We start from the raw sequence: 20433 nt of genomic DNA, 5'->3' as shown, positions 1-20433 counted from the left end.
TGATAGACTTGTTAAAGAATCCAATATATCGCTCAATAAAATATTGCATTGTATTGTATTGAAATATTTTGCTCTATTATAACACAGCCTTAAAGCTAATACTCGAGACTATGCCCATGTGTCCACATGATGAATGATCAGTAGAGAGAGATCATCATGCAGTGAATGTATATATTAAACTTGATAAAGGTTAAACTCAAAACTATACCATACTTCAGTCATTCTACAAAAACATGACCAATTAAGAATTTTTTATGTCGCTTACAAATTTACCGTTGTAATATCTTAACTATAAATTTAATGATCGATTTCAACTCTAAGACTTAACATACACACATGGTTTTGTAAATATTCACCGATATATATGCAGTTAAAGTTTTGATATGAACATAATGTAATGTTGAAAAACGTATTCCACTGCAAATCTTAATGTCGCTTCATTTATTTACAAATTTCAAGATGAAATTTTCAGCCGTAAAATTGCTCCGAATAGATTGCAATGAATGTTAAAAAATGTCTTTTATCATTTATAAAAAGAAATCAAACCACTTCTAGCAAAGAAAGGCATGGATCTCCTTTCATCCAAAATCATAAGCATGTCGCTTAATATCGATTAACTTCCGTAACGATTTTGTTTTAAATTTCACGCATAGAATGCAGATTTCAAAAAGAACTGAAACTTATCTGAAAGTGACCACGGAACCTTATATCATCGATTCTAGTTGCAAATCAGCTATTTTAGACGATTACTTTTTAGACCTAACAAAATGAATTAGACAAAAACAGTTGTCTCTCTTAAAAATTTAACTTCCGTAACGGTAATTCAGAAAAGTTTTTGCATGAAAGATAAAGAATTATTATTTTGGGAGCGAAATGCTTCATACTTTTGTTTAATATCCTAAAACAAACTTCGATTTTAACTATTGAAGAGAATTTTAACTTTTATTGCTGGGAATTAACTTCCATAATGATTAACTTCGTAACGATAATTTTCCTGAAAATTTAAATTTAATTTAAATTCAGATTCATGCGAGACTTCATGAATCATACTTTAGCGTTCTTTACTGAACATTAGAAACGAAAAATTGGTCAAATTCAGCTTTATTTAAAAAATAATAAGACTTAATCAAGTATTAACTTCCGTAACATTACCTTAAAATCAATGGTAGCTTTAAATTGTTGTAAAAAGTTAACAATACCAGATTTGTGGACGATTCTTTGTTTTCATGTTCACTGATATGTCCTTTAGAGAATTATGATGTTCATTTTGCTATTTGAAACAATTATTTTTTTCATGTTTTATGCTCTGAATTGGTCCATTCATCGTAGAATGACTGACTTATGTATTAAAGAATAAAATTCATGTTCTGATTAATTCACTGATTATTGTTATCACTTTTATTCCCAAACCTGAAACATTATGCAGACACTGAGCTTTTTATATTTGATATTTTTATAGTAATTCTTTGTTGAAAGTTGATCCCGGGGTAAGGTTTAAGATTTTGGAAATTTCATACCCCATCTATATCAAATTCCATTTTAATTAGCTATGCACCTATATTTACAATAATAATGACATCTTTGCATGTAATCAGAAGCAGACAAATGTGAACAAAGTTATGTAGAGAATATGATTTTGGTACCTGAATACAAAAGATGTATCTAACATGCTGTTACAATCCGTAATATTACTTATCATAATCTAAGTTTACTTTGAAATAAATGACTTTTACAAGGACAGATGCAGGATTTTGCATTAAAGAGGGCACACACTTTTAGTTGGGGAGGGGTCTCCAGGTACCACCAATGTCCTTAAAGGATCAAGGACAGTGTTAGGTAGGAGGTAAAGCCCCTGAAATTCATGAGAATCAGCAATTAGAGAACCTTAAAATGACTCTAATTTGAATTTTATTAAATCCGCATATGACAGAGAAAACAATATAAATCTGAAACATTTTTTTTTTTGGTTTTAGAAGGGGCTAGTGCCAGGAGTGCCCCCACCTGAATCTGTGCATGTGCCTTTTTTATGATTAAGGTGATAGATATATGTGTGTGCTTGTATATATAGTTATTTAAACATGTTAAAAAGTAAAAAAGAGGGAAAATAATCTTTTATGCAGCACTGAACAGCACAAGATTATGACCAATAGATTACTTTCAATGTGTTCAGAAGTTCTGAACACGTAGAAAGTAATCTATTGGTCGTAATCTTGTGCTGTTTTGTTAAAATTGACTTCAGAGATGATAGTTTTTAAAAACAAATTTTGTAAAATTGTACAAGTATTTATATCGAATTTGAACAGTTCAAATTCGATATAAATACATGTACAATTTTACAAAATTTGTTTTTAAAAACTATCATCTCTGAAGTCAATTTTAACAAAACTAGATATAAATGAAACATTTCTTAAATTGTATAAGTGTTTTGTAGCAAAAAACTGCACCAAATTAATACATCTGACATCTTTTAAAATTTATACACAAGCTGTTTGTCTGGTCTTGTACTGACTACTGAATTTTTTATGTGCTATTTCACACATTTTTAGCTCACCTGAGCTGAAAGCTCAAGTGAGCTTTTCTGATCACCAGTTGTCCATCGTCTGTCCGTCTGTCTGTAAACTTTTCACATTTTCAAATTCTTCTCAAGAACCACTGGGCCAATTTTAACCAAACTTGGTACAAAGTATCCTTGGGTGAAGGGAAGTGTAAATTGTTAAAATAAAGGGCCAAGTCCCCTTACAAGAGGAGATAATCAAGAAAAGACAAAAATAGGGTGGGGTCATTAAAAAATCTTTTTCTCAAGAACCACTGGGCCAGAAAAGCTGAAACTTATGTGGAAGCATCCTGGGATAGTGTAGATTCTAAATTGTTAAAATCATGACCCCCGGGGGTAGGGCTGGGCCACAATAGGGAATCCAAGTTTTACATTGAAATATATAGGAAAAATCTTAAAAAATCTTCTTCTCAAGAACCACAGGGCCAGAAAAGCTGAAACTTATATGGAAGCATCCTGGGGTAGTGTAGATTCTAAATTGTTCAAATCATGACCCCCGGGGGGTAGGGCGGGGCCACAATAGGGAATCTAAGTTTTACATTGAAATATATATGAATAATCTTAAAAAAACTTTTTCTCAAGAACCACTGGGCCAGAAAAGCTGAAACTTATATGGAAGCATTCTGGGGTAGTGTAGATCCTAAATTGTTCAAATCATGACCCCCGGGGGTAGGGCTGGGCCACAATAGGGAATCCAAGTTTTACATTGAAATATATAGGAAAAATCTTTAAAAATCTTCTTCTCAAGAACCACAGGGCCAGAAAAGCTGAAACTTATATGGAAGCATCCTGGGGTAGTGTAGATTCTAAATTGTTCAAATCATGACCCCCGGGGGGTAGGGCGGGGCCACAATAGGGAATCTAAGTTTTACATTGAAATATATATGAATAATCTTAAAAAATCTTTTTCTCAAGAACCACTGGGCCAGAAAAGCTGAAACTTATATGGAAGCATTCTGGGGTAGTGTAGATCCTAAATTGTTCAAATCATGACCCCTGGGGGTAGGGCGGGGCCACAATAGGGAATCCAAATTTTACATTAAAATATATAAAAAAAATCTTAAAAAATCTTCTTCTCAAGAACCACTTGACCATAAAAGCTGAAACTGATATGGAAGCATCCTGGGGTAGTGTAGATTCTAAATTGTTCAAATCATGACCCCCGGGGGTAGGGCAGGGCCACAATAGGGAATCGAAGTTTTACATTGAAATACATAAGAAAAATCTTTAAAAATCTTCTTCTCAAGAACCACTGGGCCAGAAATGCTGAAACTTATATGGAAGCATCCTGGTATAGTGTAGATTCTAAATTGTTCAAATCATGACTCCTAGGGGTAGGGTGGGCCAAAGTAGGGATTCAAATTTTACATTGAAATATATAGGAAAAATATTTAAAAGCCTTTTTTTAAGAACCACTTGACCAGAAAAGCTACAACTTAAATGGAAACATCCTTGCATAGTGTAGATTCTAAATTGTTCAAATCATGACCCCCGGGGGTAGGGTGTGACACATTACATATTACAAGGGAGAAAATCTGGTGAAGAACAGCAGGGCCAAATATACTCAGGTGAGCGTTGTGGCCCATGGGCCTCTTGTTAAATTATTAAGGCCAAGATCTATTAAATGAAAGGTTCCTAGAGATTTCTTGAATTTGCAAATTGAATGTAATCTTTTGTTGATCCTTCATAACCATAGCTTATTAATTAAGGTGTATTGGGCCATAATTTTTAGGTAAACTCAGGGAAAAAACATATTTCAGACTGCCATTTTCCATGACAAATGAAGAAAATCAGGTATTAATATGGGAGTTTTCTTTTCCATCTCAGATCAAGGAACTATATATATAAATATTGCTGACAGTCTCTCAGAAAACATTTTTTTCATATCTTCTGATGAATTACCTCTACTTTAAAATGGTATTAATTAAACTAAATATAGGAATCTTGGTTACTTTTGACTTGATTTAAATTGAATTCCATGAAAATGTTTCATTTTCAACATAGTTATAATAGCCATAAAGTAAAGAAAAAAGTAAGTTTAAGTTAGTACAAAACACCCATAAAATCTATTTTAACTAATTTCTTAAAAATTACATGAGAAAAAAGAATAATATCCTTATATTGTCAATAATCAATGATCTTTGTAAGTAAAATAATAAGCTATGACATGTTTTTGTCATATTTTCTTTAAAAATTAGAGACATCCAATATATTGGTCACTTGGAAGCTTAGAATGTGTTTATGCTGTCTTAATGCAATATAACAGTCTGTTATTAAATGCAGTGTAACTTTTGATCCATAAATAGTAGAGGGCTGATATTTGGACATTTATATAAAATCTCCATTCCTTATGTAAAAAATAAAGGTCAAGGTCATATTAAGAGGTCAAAGGTCAAATATTGTGATGTCATCTACTGAATCTTTCACTTGTTTGCTATTGAAATTTTTTTTTAATTTCCAAAATATCCGAAACCATTGGTTCAATTTTCCTAATTTTGACACATTTTAAACTGTGATCCATTTCAATCAATCTGTTGATTTTTTGTAAAAATTGAAGTATACATTTTCACTTAAGAGATCTTAAAGTGTAGCATATATTTGCAAGTGAATTTTCAATTCTGGGGCTGCGTATGTTCTTGTTTTACATCATATTTTACTCAAATAAGGCACATTCTCTAGTCAAATGTCTGATTTCACAATCTTCTTACAGCCTGGGGTCTGAAAGGCCATATTTCAAACTATGTAGGCAAAAAATATGTGGTTGAATTTCTTTCATGTTACATATAAAGAGAGATTTTGTATCATAGAACAAAATATCAAAGTTTCAAAAAAAATGAATTTGAGGAAAATTTTGGCCTATATTTTGTTTATTACTTTAAATTAATTATGATGTCATAATGGATCTCACACCAAAAAGTCAGTATTTACTAGATCTTGACTGTAAGTTATACCATAGGGTTTTATGCAATGTTGTACAACGTTTACATTCATGTTGATAAACATTTTAATATAACTTTCAGGTCTCTGCAGCAATGTTATTTCACAGAGTTCTGGAACTGTACTTCCATTGCCCCTTACCTATATGTTGAAACACAGTGGAGGTATGGGATTGGACAACCAGTCATCTACAAGATCCCTCAGCACAAGTCAGGGAGGGAACCCTTATTTCAAGTAACAGCCCACTCACATCCAGACATACAGAGGCAATTTCAATGTACTACATATGAAGGCTTTGTCAAAAGTGTAAGTCCATAGGTCCAGAGGCTCAGAGAAGTTTCTGATTGAAATATGTGTCTGTTGTGTATTGGTGTATACATTCATTGTGAGTATTGTTGTCCTTGGTGTCATCTTTGTAAACTTTTCACATTCTCTTCTTCAGATCCATTTGCCAATTTCAACCAACTTAATTGGCACAAAGTATTCTTGAATAAAGGGAATTAAAGTTTTAAAAAAGTTGAAAGGAAGGGCAATGACCCCTTCCAAGGGGAAGATACTAATAATGAATAAACATGTTGGTTTAACTTCAGATCAGACATAAAAGCTCCCTTACATAGCATAGATTGGTTATCATTGCCCTGATGGGTTCGGCACTAGCCTACTACGGTAGGTCCACATGTACAGTATGAATACAATTTTTACATTTGATTTTAGATATATGAAAATCTGTCAAGAACTCCAGGGCCATGAAATGAATGATATAAAATACATGTATATACAAGCATTTTTAAGTAGTGCAGATTGAAGATTGTTCAAATCAAGACCATGGGGGAAGGGTGGACTACAATATGGGGGAAAAAAATTATGATAAAAAAGGGGCAGGGGCCAAGGTGATTCAGGTGAGCCATGGGCCCTGTGTTAGCATTTATCCTTTATTGTTCTAAATTTGACAGATATATAATTACTCAAAATGTTTAAACATATGTTAGATTTTGTCTTTCAAATATTTTCATTTCTCTCTAGATCTCTAAATGCAATAAAAATAAGAAGATATCGTATAGTTTGAGAAAAATCCATTTTTTAAGTACAGTAAAGTACTGGTACACATGTATACGGGTATATCTAATGAAAAAGTCAAAATTCACAAAACACAAATGAATTATTTTAACTGTAAATGCTTTCTATCTCTTCATGGCTTTTTAATTCAGACAATTACAAAACTAACTACCTTTAACAAATGTACGTTTGTTAATGTTCATAAACGTGACCTCATTAACTTTATGATGTCACCATAGCATATAAAAGTATCATAACACACACTATTTCAGATGCCTAAATATTCTACTCTATTTATTTAGGTATTTATGACAAAGAAGCTTTGAAATCAGTGTGGATGTGGATATTAAAACTACTTGAAGGATGAGGAAAAAGAACTCTTTCAAAGGTACATAATAAGTTGGACAAGGTTATCATGGTAATATTGTTGATTTTAAACATACATGTAAATATATGGGATGATATTGCATATATGGAGAAAGGTTCAATACATGCATTATTTAATGTATTAATCCCTTTGTCCACAAAGAAATTTTAAAATCTTTTAAGAGGTTGTTTGGATGAAATGATGGATTAAATGGCAGAATGCTTCACTTTTTGTTCATTTAAGGACATTGGCAAGGCAAGGTTTTCCAAAGAAAAAAGGTTAGATACATGTGTTTTTTCCCTTATAAAATAGTGATTGAGAGTGATCTCCCATGTAGAATTCTAATTGTATGTTACAGAGGTAAACAAAAGCACATATGCTTCCTTCAACGGTAAAATTATCTATACAGGAAGAAAGAAAAGTAGTGATGGCTTTCTTGTATATTGTGTTAGGGGACAGAGAACCAATGTCATTTACCAATTTAGCTATGCTGGGAAAGGCAAAGATGTTACAGATGCTGAAAGGTAGACCGGATGAGAACAGTTCTTAGGTCATGTGAAGAAGGAACCATTTAGTAACTATGAATAAAAATTAAAAACAAATCCATACCAATATTTTATGACAATTTGTTTCTAATGAAGTAAATTACATAATAGAAACAGTCAACCAGTCTCTTGACCATTCAATTGGAATATCACTTGGCCCTTTGCATCAAGTCAAGATTTCTTGCCTTGATGGATTAAGGCCGAGTGATGTTCTGATTGTTGACCATTATGAATAATAATATATAGATGTTAAAGGAAGTAACCTTGCCAATGTCCTTAATTCCATAAAGAACATTATGTGGAGGATGCTCAGTGTTTTTTTAATGTGATGTTGAATTTATTTCTCGAATGGGACAGCATGGCTAAAGAACCCCATGGAAAAATGAACTGCCTATATAGGCAGTTATGAAGCAGTACTTCAGCAGTTTTATGAATTTCAAGCAGTTTTCAAGCAGTTTCAGGCAGTTTGATTTTTACTGTTGTTTCATAACTGCTAATGACTGGGGAGTAAACAGTTTTCATAAGCAGTCTTCTAAGCAGTAAGCAGTTTCCTTAGCAGTATGTTTAAGCTTTACCCCTACTGGGGGAAGGAACAGTTTTGTTAGCAGTATGTAAGCAGTTTCCTTAGCAGTAAACATTCAATTTGATTGGGATCAAGATAAATTCCAATGTTGGGCTCAATGATCAATAAATATACACAAAAGGAACCAAACAACTGACTGCCAAAATTGAATTTTGGCTGCCATGTTGTGTAGTTGGACAAAAGGAAATAGAGTCATGAAAAGGGGGCCTGCTGGCCACAAAGTTTTAATTGAAATTATGATGCAGACATATAATATCTGGTAGGTACACTATATTTTATAAGTGCTCTTAAATAAGAGAGGTAATTAACAATTAATTTGTACTGCTTGAATCATCCCAATTTCAATATGGTATATGTCTCATCTATTATATTTCCAGTGCACCTTTTTAGAATCACTGACTCAATTCCATTTAACTACAATAAGCTGAAAATCTTTTTTATTTATCCAAAACTAATGTTTTAGAAAAAAAAATGTACCTTTTTTATCTATATTAATTGATATTGAAATTGTCGATGTAGCTTACAAGTACATGGATTAATTAATTTTCATAATGTGGATTGTTTTAACATTTGTAGTATTATGAGTTATATAAATTGTGTGTTTAAAATTGGCCCAATTAATGGATTATATTTCTGTTAAAAATTACAGTTTTCAGGAAATATGTGCATGTCCTCAAAATGAGATTGCTTCACAGCTAGTTAATTATCAGTACATATATTAAGCAGTTGTCTAACAGTTAACTAAGCAGTACAAAAACAGAAGCTTTACAGTTTAATAAGCAGTACCTAAACAGTTATATCTAAGGGAGCAACCAGTCCTGAAAAATCTTACCAAAAAAACTGCTGATGAACTGCCTATGAACTGCTAACGAACTGCCCAAAACTGCCTAACAACTGTTAAGGCTTAGAAAACTGCCTATTTTATTCAAAGGTTTATTGTGGGCCCAACATGCCATAAGCAGTGCAGAGAAGGTTTAGAAACTGCTAAGATGGTTCAACTGTTAAGGTTAAGGAACTGCTAAATAACTGCCTTCCACTTTGCCATGGGACATTTAAGTTTTGAATGAGATCTGCATATTTCTTCAAGAATTAAGTGCATGATAATTAGTGAATTTGAAGAACTCCAACAATATCCAGAACTTACAAATGTTTTTGATTGCTGATTCTTGTTAATATGTACAGTCATATTTGCCTCAAACCTAAGGGCAATGGATGAGGTCATAAATCATCCAACTTGAATTGAAAACAATATGCAGACAATGTCAAATCAGTATATAGGGGGTGGATATATATATGATTTGTGAATTAAATGTGGAATTCCTGCCATTTCTTGGTCTTTTGGTTTAAATTTATGGTCATATTTCATCTTCATTTGACATGTCACAGATGAGCATCATGGTCCATAGGCCTATAGTCAATCATTTAACACAAATTATTGTGAAATTATTAAGCTACTAGATTTGAGTAATACAAGAACAGACTGATGTGATACATGTGTAATCTTTGAATTGGTAATGATTTTGTTTGTTTTTTTTTAAATCTAGATCATGCATTTATGAAAGAAGACAGCATCAGCACTGCCTTAAGATTCCAGTTGAGACCTTTCTTTGTGTACACAGTCAGAAGATAAAAAAAGAAGAAGACAATCACAGAATGAAACACATGCTAGCAGATCTTTCTGATGTAAATATGAATAATAGAAGTTTATAATCCTTTCTTTTTTTCTGTCATTGAAATACTGCAGTGATAAACTACAATTTTACAACAAAAATTTTTAACATGAAGATTGTAGCTTATATGGCTTTTTATTGAATTATCTCCCTTGACTACAGATTCTTAATCAGTATTATTTCAGAGAGTGGGAGAGGTTTTGTTCTGAATTCTGCCGATTTGAATTCAAGCATAGTATATGACCTTAATACAAGTATATATCACAAATGAAATTAATTGCTACTATCAAACTATTTACATATATTGTACACAAATTATTGGTCTTCCCAGAGTTATTTCCCTCGTTCACAGTGGAAAAATATCTTTTAGTATCAATGACACGTATGACTGTTTTGCTAAAAGCTTAAGAACATAAAATTTATATATATGTTAACTTTCCTCATTGTGTTAAACATCTGTCAATCTTCTGTACAAGTATTCAATTATGTTGAAATAAACTAAGTCATTATATTAAACAGTGTTTTTAAATCATGTATATTAAACCCTGTAATCATTGGAGCTGTGGTCAGTGTTTTGCCAAAACAGAGGTTAAAAATATTTTACAGAGTGGAAAAAATGGGTAATAAAATTTTATATGCATGGTAATATTTAGAAAACATGTTTTTGGATCTTTGTCCAGGAATGACATAAGTTTAATGGTTGTAGAAGGAACCCTACATGTTTATATTCTAGATTTTTAAGTGTTAAAACAACCCTGGGTTCTATGGTAAAAACACATACAATAAGGATTCCTTTTAATAGATATGTGAAGAATTTTAGCTCACCTTGACCTGGGGGAGGTCATGTGTCAGTTTGGTCAACTGACACCTACATGTAACAGCCAGATTTAAAAGGGGCAGACTAGAATAGTATGGTATGTTATTGCAAAATCTGACAACCCCCACCCTCCAGATTTAAAGCTGTTTTGTGTGTTTTGCAGAAATACTGTGCCTAAAGAACACCATTCCTTTGGGATAAGATTTTGTTTTCTTCTTGAAATGTTCATTTGATACTTTTTTCAGTACAAACACCAATATTTTTCAAATCCACAGATATACCATTGAAATGACAATTAAGTATATTTTGGAAATCTAGAAAAAGCTTGTAGGGGTTCTAATGACCCCTCCCCTTCTCTACCTCCCTGAAGAATTATAAAGTTTGCTAAAAAAATAAATACTAGGCATAAATTATAGTTATTTTATAGTTATTTTTGGGGTTATACTTGATTTTAAGCCCCTGTTTTTACCACTTTATAATTCTTCCTAGGGTGTGTGTGTATGTACCCCCCCCCCCCCCCAAATCCTTTTGGGGGAAGAATTCCAGGATCCGGCAAAAATATCGGAAAGGGGGATGGATGGGTCCCCCTCCCTCCAATAAAAAGAAGTTGGAAAGTTAAAAAAAAAAGAAATCATGTAAAAACTAAAAAAAAGTATTTGTGGGGAGAGGGCACTTTTCAGGAACAAGCTGCTTTAGTTTCCTGTGTGTTTACGACTTTTCTAACCAACTTGCCATGTGTAGAGGACCATGGTTCCGAGGAGGATCCAAGTCATATAAGTTACAGGTTCTTTATTATTAAATGTAATATATAGCTATGAACATCCCAGGGACCTCCACCCTCCCCCACACACACATCCATGCCTGGAAGGGGTTTTCAGATATTGGAACCCTACTACAGGCCCGTAGAATGCGGGGGGGGGGGGGGCACTTTTTTTTTTCCTTGTCAGATTTTTTGGAAGTTGCCCCCACCCACTTTTGAAACCGTTGCTAGGGGCCTGTACTATTAGAAATTCCTGAAACATGATGAGGGAAAAATTGTTTTATAACATGCATAAGTTTGATGTATATTTCTCAAGGAATTAAATAATATTCATTACAGTAGAAAATGCAAATGAATATATAGAATGTTGAAAGTCAGATGAAGTATAATCTGTTAATATATTGAAATGATGACAATGACTTTTGCGTGGATCTGCTTTGAAAACTGGATGAAATCGTTTACATAGTTACACATGTATATATACAGGACTTTGGTATGTCTTGAGTCATGAGTTTTATACAGAAAACAGACTATAGGTGTGAAGGCACTCCTTTACTGCGAACCTAATGACCTTTGACTAGTTCAAGAAAAACCACGTGATGTAAATTTAAATAACAATAACATTGGTAGGGGTGTCTAAGAAATAATATGATTTATCCGTGTAAACAACAACATGGAAAGTTCCACTAATTACAGTACCTACGATGTTTTCTTGACTATACAACTCAATTTAGTATACATTATATTTAATTCAGTACGTATTACAATTACATGGAATAGAACTATTTAAATATCCGCTTTCAAAAAAAATAAAGAAGAAATTATTACGAAAGAATTTCATAAAATAATATAGAAAATGTTGTGAAATTGGTGTAAAGGATAGTTGTTAAACATTAATTCAATCTCTGGTACCGTATGTATGAGTTAAGTTGTCCGTCAAAAAGGCTATATATTATGTATCTCCCGCTCGTTTTGATCATTATATTTGAACTTTATGGTCTACTTCACAGGTCAACTTGAATATAAAAATGGCTGCTCTCAGCGGAAATGATGACCGGGAATAACGATGTTTCGTAATCGGTAAATTCCGTAAGGAATAAAAGAATGATTCTGATGATTAAATTGAACATCGTTTTTTTCTAACATAATTTTAGGTTTGTTCACTTGATTCAAGATATTTAAAACCATGTAAATATGTTTTCTCTAACTGTTCCGATCTCAACATCGGTAATTTTCGTATATATGACACAATATGATTGGTCAGATTTTAAAACTCTTCCGTACTGTTCTCTGATTAGTCAACAATATTTCACCCACGCCATTTTGAAAATTCTTCCCGGGACGTGTTGAGAAAGCTGGAGGTGATTTTGAATAATCTAGCATTTGCTCACGAGTAAAATGGATCGAAAAACAGAAGTTCAGCATAATCATGGTAAACAGGATCATATATATGAACCAAGGAAAGCGAATACATAAGGAGACTGACGTTTTTTAGGCATCATATCAGGACTTTTCTGGTATAAACAACATCAGTTGCGGTAAGATTATGTATATTTTAGCACATTAAAGTTTTACTTTTTTAAATAATAACTTAGTACAAAGATAGAGGATCAAAGAATGCCTTTTTTTACCCATTTTGTAGTATTGTAGAAAGATAAAATAGTACGGTTATTGGCCATGTGGGGAACAAGGGTTTTTGTGATAAATTCTGATTGGGGAGGGAGGGGTGAAAGATAGGGGTAATTTTCAAGCCTTCGGCTTCCTAGTTCTAATTCATTCCAATTTTTTCAAGTTTACCAGAAACAAATTATTTATTTTCCCTTCAAAAACAATTCTGTAATTTCTATAAACTCAAATTTTTTCGTTGGGGGGGGGGGGGGGTAGGTTGGGTTCGGGGAGGGGGCAGTTCATTTAAATAACATTGGGGCACACATTTTGTTTACTCTTTCAACATTTTCAAGGACAGATTGTTTATTACAAATATTTTTTAAAAAATATTTTATAAATCAGCCCCCCCCCCCTTTTCTTCTCCAGATTGTCAAATCAAATGGTTGTCCCCTAAGAAACCCTAGATTAAAGAAAGGTAATTTCAATGGTACAATTGTATGGAATTTGGTGAACTCCACTGGATCTTTTGGAATTTCAGTTTATAATTATTATTAATTTTAGTCAGCAGAACATTGAAGAAAAGCTGATTAGTCATGGAGGAAGAAGATACCTCTCAAGAAAGTATTGCAGGTGTGTGAGCTAAACAAAATCTATAGAGAATTATTTTGGATGTGAAAATGTGTGTTTTGTTGAGGTAATGGTTCATTAAATTTAATTATTATATCATTCTGTTCTATATTTCACAGTGATGAAGTCAGATGAGATGACAGGTTGTGTGATTTGAAGATGGACTTCTGCAACAAAGTAAACACTCCTCTACTTTTTTCCATGCAAAAGAAACAGCAAAGCAGAGAGAAGATTGAAACATTTTGTAAAAGTACAAAGAAAACAGGATTAGTTAAACTTGTGAAAAAGATCAAGACTATTGAAGAGCAGATTATATGTAAAAAGAAAGATAAGACTACAATTGGTAGCTGAATCAGTAGCCTGGCCACATTAATTACTTTTTAATTACCGTAATTTTTGGGGTATATGTCGATGGGGTATATAGGTCGAAAGGCTCATTTTCAGCCGTAATTATAAAAAAAATCCTTTGATAGGACGAACTCGGAAGATAGGACGAGGTTTTGTTTATCGATTTTCTAGAGATTCTTACATAGATACTACGCATCAGAACATGTAAACCTCTTTAACTTAACCTGTGATATTAACGTATTGATAAAATAAACAGGTATTTTTATGAGTACAGCATTTTAATAGTGTTTTTTTTACAAACATAGTTAAAGCTTCCTTGAATTGTGAAATAACGTATTTTCTCCAACTTGCCTGTTCAATGCTGTCGTAGTTTGACTCTGTCGTTAAACACATAAATACGGTAGTATACAACAGCTATAATTAGGGAAATACCCGAAATAAAACAATAATCATTTCCATTTTAGAACATCGTGGACACATTCTTTTATTCCGACATTATTTACCGGGGTACAATATTAACTTTGATGACCGCCATTTTTATATTTCTTGTCCAGTGATTTGCTAAAACACGCAATAGACTATTACATGTAACAGTGAGCAATTGAAATTAATCATATCAACATGCTATAATTTTGCTTGAGATATTGTTGTAAAAAATAAAGTACATTCATAATTTAACAGTCATCATGAATTTCACAGTTTTGTTTGTTCAATGATGTATAGCACTAATACCCTTGTAACGGCACGTGGATCTGGTAGTCATGCCCTGCAGGTGTTTTAACCAACACAGGTGTTAACACCTTTGTGTACACAGTGCATATCCCTTTATCTGTCCGACAATTAAAATTCTATTAGAAGCCAATCTTTGTATAATTCAGTGTACCCCTTTGGATGTAAAACAAAATAGTTATGACAAGCGGTATATTTGGTAAATATAATTAGGTATTCACTGGCAACAATTTATTTCATGCATTTTACATTTAAATAAATATCACAAGAAAATGAAAAAATATTTAGGTATACTATTTCAATTAATCGTTACAAATAAATGGTAAAAAAAAGATTACAGTTGCGATTGTGAAAACTCTTCCGTATTTTAAACTTTGATACGGTTGCGGTTTTATTTTTAGTAAACGATTGCGACTTCCAACTTAACAAGATGGACACAGCATGTTGTAAATATACTTTGAGACATTATTTTCTAGATGATATTTTAAGTTCATTTGTACATCGACGGATATTTAATGGAACATATTTTGTAAGAAATCAATGGAATTAATATTTAATTCTTCATTGTTTATTTTTTTTCTCGGTAAAATAATTTTAAACTAGAAATATGTCCATAGGACATGAATGCCCCGCCAAGGGTATATTAGTAATGCAACATTTTAACACAAATTGAGAAAAGTGAGGTCAAGGTCAAAGGAAAGGTCAAGGTCAAAAAATATTGCTGCAGTTGAATAGCTTACATCAGTATGTATCAGCATATGACGTTTGATTCAGAAACTAATTTAAGAAAAGTGAGGTCAAGATCAAAGGAAAGGTCAAGATCAAAAAATGTTGATGTAGTTGAAAAGGTTACATCAGTATGTATTAACATATGAAGTTTGATGAAAATATTATGAATGGTTTCTTTAAAACTTAGCTAAACACTAATTTAAGAAAAGTGAGGTCAAGGTCAAAGGAAAGGTCAAGGTCAAAAAATATTGATGCAGTTGAATAGCTCTCATCAGTATGTATCAGCATATGAAGTTTGACACTAATTTAAGAAAAGTGAGGTCAAGGTCAAAGGAAAGGTCAAGGTCAAAAAATGTTGATGCAGTTGAAAAGGTTACATCAGTATGTATTAGCATATGAAGTTTGATGAAAATATTATGAATGGTTTCTTTAAAACTGAGCTAAACACTAATTTAAGAAAAGTGAGGTCAAGGTCAAAGGAAAGGTCAAGGTCAAAAAATATTGATGCAGTTGAATAGCTCTCATCAGTATGTATCAGCATATGAAGTTTGACACTAATTTAAGAAAAGTGAGGTCAAGGTCAAGGGAAAGGTCAAGGTCAAAAAATGTTGATGCAGTTGAATAGCTCTCATCAGTATGTATCAGCATATGAAGTTTGTTAAAAATATCTTGAATGGTTTCATTAAAACAGAGCTAAACATTAATTTAAGAAAAGTGAGGTCAAGGTCAAAATAAAGGTCAAGGTCAAAAAAATGTTGATGCAATTGAATAGCTTACATCAGTATGTATCAACATATGAAGTTTGATTACACTATCTTGAATGGTATCTTTAAAACTGAGCTAAACACTAATTTAAGAAAAGTGAGGTCAAGGTCAAAGGAAAGGTCAAGGTCAAAAAATGTTGATGCAGTTGCATAGCCCTCATCAATATCTATCAGCATATGAAGTTTGATAAAAATATCTTGGATAGTTTCTTTGAAACTGAGCTTTGAACAGAGCTAAACGCAAAGTGTGACGGAAGGACAGACGGAAGGACAGAAGGACGGAAGGACGGAAGACGGACATGACAAACACTATATGCCCCGGCCATATTCATGGCGGGGCATAAAAATACAAAAATGGCACCGATTTGCTTTAAAATTGACGTAAATTTTACTGATTTTGGGGCATTTTTCGTAAACTTGAGCCTTAGATAGGACGATTCGTTAAACAGGACAACCCCAGCGGTTCTGAGGAAAAAAGTATCGTCCTATCTTCCAAAAATTACGGTAGCTATTTGTACATTAAAGGTAATCTGACTGAGTTACTCAAATTGTTATTTAACAAATATTTCAAATAAATAAAAGATTTTTGAATAACAATCAATAGATGCTGTTAAGAACCTCGATCTCCAACCCCTTTTCTTCAAATAACAATTTTTTGCCCATGATCATTTTTGTAGTTTTTAAAACTCTGTTTTGTATTATTTTAAGCATTTAAATGTATTTTTTGTCTATCATTCTTGTACTTTTTTGATATTTTTGAAATACAATCCTTCATGCTGATAAAAATACAAAAACAATACATATTAATACAAGATTAATACATTCTATGTTTTTTCATACTTTTTTGTGTACTGTATTATTTTCATATTTTATATCTTTTTTGTACTTTTAATTGTTCCAGATGAAAAAATACAAAAATAATATATGTGATTCAAAATTGATATATTCTATATTTTTTTTGTATTTTAATTCTTAAAGGTGAAAAAATACAAAAATAATATATGCTAATACAAAATTAATACATTGAGTATTTTTTCTATACTTTTCTATGGACTGTATTATTTTTATACTTTGGAGAGGAAAATAGAAAAATAATACAAAAGTACAAAAACAATACGTTTTTATAGGTCATGTGTATCATTTCTGTATTATTTCTAAAAAATAAAGTATATTAAAAATATATTTTTCTGTGTGTGGCTTTTAGAAAGTCTATTATTTTTGACCTAAATTGGAACCAAGATTTAGAGGGTTCCAAATTTGGTCATTAAAAATATACTTTTTTTATATTATTTTAGTATTTTTTTCTTGTATTATTTTTGTATTTATTTTCGATATGGGGAGTGTCTGCAGAAGGAACAGTTAATTGCTACCTAATACATGCCCTCTGTACATCACGTTCCAGGGATTGAACCCAGGCCTCTCACTTACCGAGCTGACGTTACCAACTGAGCCACAGAACTGTTTAACTTTTCATTGGAATGTGGTCTGTCAAATATGTTAGATAATTGGCACAATTGTTAAATTGTTATCCTCTTTAACCCAATTTGGTTTGTAGCTTGGGATACGTATCATATGTGAAATTGCTGATAATAGTTATTTTTAATGTTTCCATTACTCTGTTGTCAAACTTGGTTTTGACTCACATTTGTTATATTTTGCTGTGAAACATATTTGAAAAAAGTTAATGCTGCCTAAGCTCAACATGGAACATGAAATAATTGTTATATTGCTTGAAATGAAAGTTTAGGTATAATATATATTTCATACAATTTGTTCCATGTTCATTTTCAATACATATATGTATAATCTGGAAATGTAAATGGAATCACTTAAATCGTAAACATGAAAATTTTGCAGAGAAAAGCTGTTCAGAGGAAATTCAGGCTGAATATTTTCAAATTGGCTCCACTCTTTTTTTCTGAAATTTGGACATATTGATTGATTGTTGTTATATTTCATAAAAATAATATGCTTTTTTTATTTCCATTATTCTGTATGTTGAAAAATATGGGATAACGATTCACATTTTCCATATTTCATTGTTAGTCAATGGACGATATAGGTGGCATTGTGAGCTAGGACATTGTGAAACATTAACTTTTTTAAAATGTTACAAATGAAAGTTGTTCAGGTAATGTATAGTTCATGAAATGTTGTACCAAGTTCATTTTCCATTTAATTTGTTTTTATTGAATTCTATTTGAAGACAAATTTAGAACAGTCGTAAACGTGAAAATTTTGCAGAGAAAAGCTGTTCTGAATATTTTCAAAATGGCTCCACTCTTTTTTCTGAAATTTTGAAACACTGATTGATTATATTATTATTATTATTATTATATTTTATGAAAATAAGTTGCTTTTTCTATTTCCATTACTCTGTCTGTGCTTTACAATTTGATTAAGATCCACAATTTATGTATTTTGCTGTTAAAAATTAGACATCATAGGTGGCGCTGCAAGTAAAGTGTAGAATTTGTTATAATTTTTTTTATTGTTTTAAATGTTAGAAGATGTTACATGTTTACTTAAAATAAAATACACAGAGTTACCTCCCTTAGTTTGACAACCCCTAGATGGCAAACGGCTACACTCTTTTTATTTATTTTATAATCAAGCATCCTTTATACATATGTGTATCCATTGATACCAAAATCATTTGTTTTCCATTACTTTGATCTCACACTCATACTACCTTAAGTTCATCAAAAAAGCTATGCACTAAAATAATAATATTTGTTGTTTTGACAATAAATTCAAGAAGTTCCAATTATGGGTAGAAAATTAACCACCCCCCTTTTTTTTCACACAAATTTTCAAAAATTCTCCCTTTATCAGAATTTACATTATTAGGTAATATCAGACTGAAAATGAAATATTTACATGCGCGGATCTAGAGGGTGGAGGGAGGTCCAGAAACTATATACGAAATCTATGTACGAAAGCAACTAAAATTGACCTTGGAACACCCCCCCCCCCCCCCCCCCCGAAAACATGGATCCCTGTTAACTTGGTCTGAAAAGTTATACATAGGAAGCTTAAAAAGTGAATGGCCAAACCCCCCTCTCCCCCCCCCCCCCCCACCACCACCACCACCATGAAATAGGTTTTCACATTTGGGAGAGGAGTTTAAGTGTATGTTTTTTTTTTGCTTGTCAAGAAATTTCTGGGTTGGATCCCCCTGGAAAAAATTCCTGGATCCACACCTGATTTACGTAAGAGGCCCATACGGGCTGCATGTTCACCTGAGCATTTTATGCTTGATTTTATAGGCCCCCTCTGCCCTCCCCCCTGATGCTACGTGCCTGCATTTAGAGGCAAACACATTAGTGCGGGTATTACTGTCTTATGACAGCATCAGCTAGTATATATTTTTTGATACTTTTTGTAAACAATACCAACTAATTCATTAATTATAATGTTGTTATCTGACTGTTTTTTAGCCATTTACCTGGTGATTCGAAATACCCGGAAGTGACACGCAATACACTAAAAAGGTGATGTAAATATAACCCCGTCAAAGCCGCTGTATTGTAGATAGACTCGCCTTGTAATGTAGATCTGATTTTTCATAGAATTGGCTTTCCTTTAATACCAACCAACCATTTATAAACTTGTTAATAAAATCGTTCACAGTCAAAATGGAAAAAGTGATTCTGAATACCCTAAATGTACCTTTATAAAAACAACTCATTATCAACTCAGTGGACCGATAATTTACTTCAAAATAAGCTATAAATCAATAAAATCGATTTCAGTTTAAGCGATATTTTGTTGCAAAGATTATGTAAAACGGAGACCGGGGATTTTGTATTTCTCTGTATCTTAAACACTCCATATGCGTATATTTGGGGCGCTCTTGATATACATGTACACTTGTACATTCTAATTCATGATCGTGCTTATAAAAAGAGCATGTTCTGTACTTGCATGCATGTACATGTATGTATCCGTAAAACTTTTTGATTTTCCCGAGAATTCATCCTCACAATGTCAATTGCAAGGTTTTGTGATTTCGGGAGTTCGGAAATCACAAAACCTTGACATTGTGAGGATGCCGAGAATTTAAAACGTCACCTCCACTTACAATTATCATGCATGTGTACATGCAGTTTAAAACATGAGACAGAAAATTAAATAAATTGTTGCAAACCTAGTGGTTAAGTCGGCAATTAAAATGCATAAAACTTGAAATGAATAAATGCACGGGTGGTTAGGATTGATAAAAATAAGTGTGAGATAGAGTGAAATAAAATAATATGTAAGATTCAAAATGATTTCAAAACCAATTTTCCATTAATCACTATGAGTACACATTGCATTTTAACACCAATATGACCAC

General features: G+C 32.3%; 1 protein-coding gene and 1 long non-coding RNA gene across 2 annotated transcripts in view; one reads left to right on the top strand and one right to left on the bottom strand.

Moving 5' to 3' along the window:
* Nucleotides 1-20433, bottom strand: part of LOC133185339 (vacuolar protein sorting-associated protein 16 homolog) — a 765182-nt gene that overhangs the window by 400303 nt on the left and 344446 nt on the right. The window lies entirely within an intron of this gene.
* Nucleotides 5576-10206, top strand: LOC133185527 (uncharacterized). The gene is made up of 3 exons (XR_009720911.1): nt 5576-5797; nt 6850-6935; nt 9587-10206. It is a non-coding gene; the product is annotated as an uncharacterized LOC133185527 (long non-coding RNA).

This window comes from Saccostrea echinata, unplaced genomic scaffold (genome assembly GCF_033153115.1).
Source record: "Saccostrea echinata isolate AGI-Se365-2 ecotype Australia unplaced genomic scaffold, CSIRO_AGI_Sech_v1 ptg000001l, whole genome shotgun sequence".
In the NCBI taxonomy this organism is placed as follows: Eukaryota; Metazoa; Mollusca; class Bivalvia; order Ostreida; family Ostreidae; genus Saccostrea; species Saccostrea echinata.
Note: the sequence above shows the minus strand (reverse complement) of the source record. Positions and strands in the feature narration are given on the sequence as shown.